Genomic DNA, 2172 nt, shown 5'->3' with positions numbered 1-2172 from the left:
TAAATTATACCAAAACTACACGGTATGAGTAGAGCTGTTAAGATTGTTGAGACCGTGGCAGGGATGAGAACATACTAAGAACATACTAAGAATTTCATATTCTGAAATTCAAGTGGACATATGACTTGTTCTGATATATTCTTACTAATGTAGTTTCTTGACTATATTAAGTGAAATACTTTTCTATGATGGAGCAAGGCTACAGTTCTTATTTTTCTGATCAGTACCTAAGTCTCTTCCCCACGTAGTTAAGAGGCTAAGACAGGACTGACTTGGGCCTGCAGTGGAGTCTGACTGATGACCTTGCCTTTTGCTTATCTGAGAGGAAGTTCACAGGGAAACATAAAAACAAACATGAAAACATCATCTAAAAGGATAGTAAATGAGAAGAGATTAGGCAAAGAAAAAAGAAAAAAGAAAAAAAAAACAACACAAAAGGAATGCAAATAGAGTCCAGATTGACCATGAAGGAGTTACAATTTTACATAGAGAATGTCACAAGTTCCCTAGAATAGTTCTGACCCTAAGACCAGGCCACCCAGCATGCTTTGCTCTTATTTTAATGCAGTCAGTTTGGCTGTGTTATGCATTTATTCATATTGTCAATATGAAAAGGAAGAAGACAGTTAAGATTTTCTGTTGTTTCTATATATTGGAATTTTAGGCTTTTGGATTTGAAATATATTCCCAAAATGTAAAACCAACAAACAGAAACACTGGATATCTATCCTGTGTCACTGGATTTGAAACCATGTATTTAATGTGTCCCGTTCTGCAATTGGGCCTAGTGGACTGAAGTGACCTCCAAGCCTCACAATCGTTTTATTCCTATATGGAATCCACATATAGGATTCCTTTCCCTGGGAGGACAGGAATCCTCCCAGGGCAACTGCTCTGCATCGATGGGTTTCATCCTGCTTGGATTTTCTGATGTTCCCGACTATAAGGATTTCTTTTTGGGGTGTTTCTAATCATCTATGTGATCATTTTAATGGGAAATAGCCTCATTATTATAATAACCAGGGTGGATTTTTACTTCAGACCCCTATGTATTTTTTCCTTGAGGACTGACCTTCTTCGGAAATATGTGTCAATCACTGTTCCAAGATTGTGAATAGATCTTTGCAGACAAAATAGAAAAAATTTTTTCTGGCCTGTGCAACTCAAATGTATTTCTTTCTGGTCTTGGGAGGTACAGACTGCTTTATTCTGACCATTATGGCTTATGACAGATATGTGGCCATTTGCAACCCATTGCTCTACCCTCTCATCATGAACAATTGGCTGTGTATTAAACTGGCAGCAGGCTGTTGGATGACTGGAATTACAGGACATGTAGGCTTCACCTACCAGATCCTCTTTCTACCCTTCTATAGATCTCACCAGTTGAATAACTTTTTCTGTGATGTACCTCCAGTACTTAAGCTTGCCTGTGGGGACACTTTGATGATGGAGATGTTGATTGATGTGGTTACTGTTCTAGTTGTAGCTATTCTTTTTATGTTGATTCTTGGATCTTATGTGAAAATAATCTCGACCATCCTGAAGCTGCCATCAGCAATTGGGCGAGCCAAGGCGTTCCCCCCTTGTTCTTCCATCTCATGGTTGTGGCTTTATTCTTTGGATCAGACATCATTACACATTTGAGACCAAATTCTAGTCTTTCACCAGGAATGGGCAAATTTCTTTCTCTTTTTAATGCCATTGTGACACCAGTGTTTAACTCCATAATATATTGTCTGAGAGACAAAGATGTTATGGTTGCATTGAGAAAATTCCTTCTGAAATTAATTGTTCGTGACTATAAAACGTATCTCCATAAAACTGTTTCTTACTTATCACAGTCTCACTACATTAATTTTTGTCATTCTCCACTACTGGTAGGAATCTTAATTATTCTGGATAAGTGGGATCATAATATTATCTCACCTAAAATGAATTCTGCTTTAATTTTTAAATTGTAAATTACTTCCAAACTAAATCCAAGGCATTGAAATACCTGAAATAACACATTTGAGTCATTAAAGGTAGACATTATCAAGGTCATAACATTATCCAATTTTAACACAATGTATTTTTGTTCTTTTAGCTCTAAAAAAGATGTTATCGAACCCATCATAAATAAGATGTTCTTATATTGTTTGAAAGCATTATAAAAAATATTGAGAGAAT

The 2172-nt window shown here is 36.3% G+C and overlaps 1 pseudogene; it reads left to right on the top strand.

Moving 5' to 3' along the window:
- The first annotated feature begins 902 nt into the window (after positions 1 to 902).
- Positions 903 to 1964, top strand: LOC120613117 (olfactory receptor 10AG1-like; annotated as a pseudogene).
- Positions 1965 to 2172: the final 208 nt, after the last annotated feature.

The sequence above is a fragment of the Pteropus medius genome, unplaced genomic scaffold (assembly GCF_902729225.1).
Source record: "Pteropus medius unplaced genomic scaffold, Ma_sr-lr_union100, whole genome shotgun sequence".
Lineage (NCBI taxonomy): Eukaryota > Metazoa > Chordata > Mammalia > Chiroptera > Pteropodidae > Pteropus > Pteropus medius.
The sequence above is the reverse complement of the archived record's forward strand: the minus strand, read 5'-3'. Positions and strand labels throughout refer to the sequence as shown.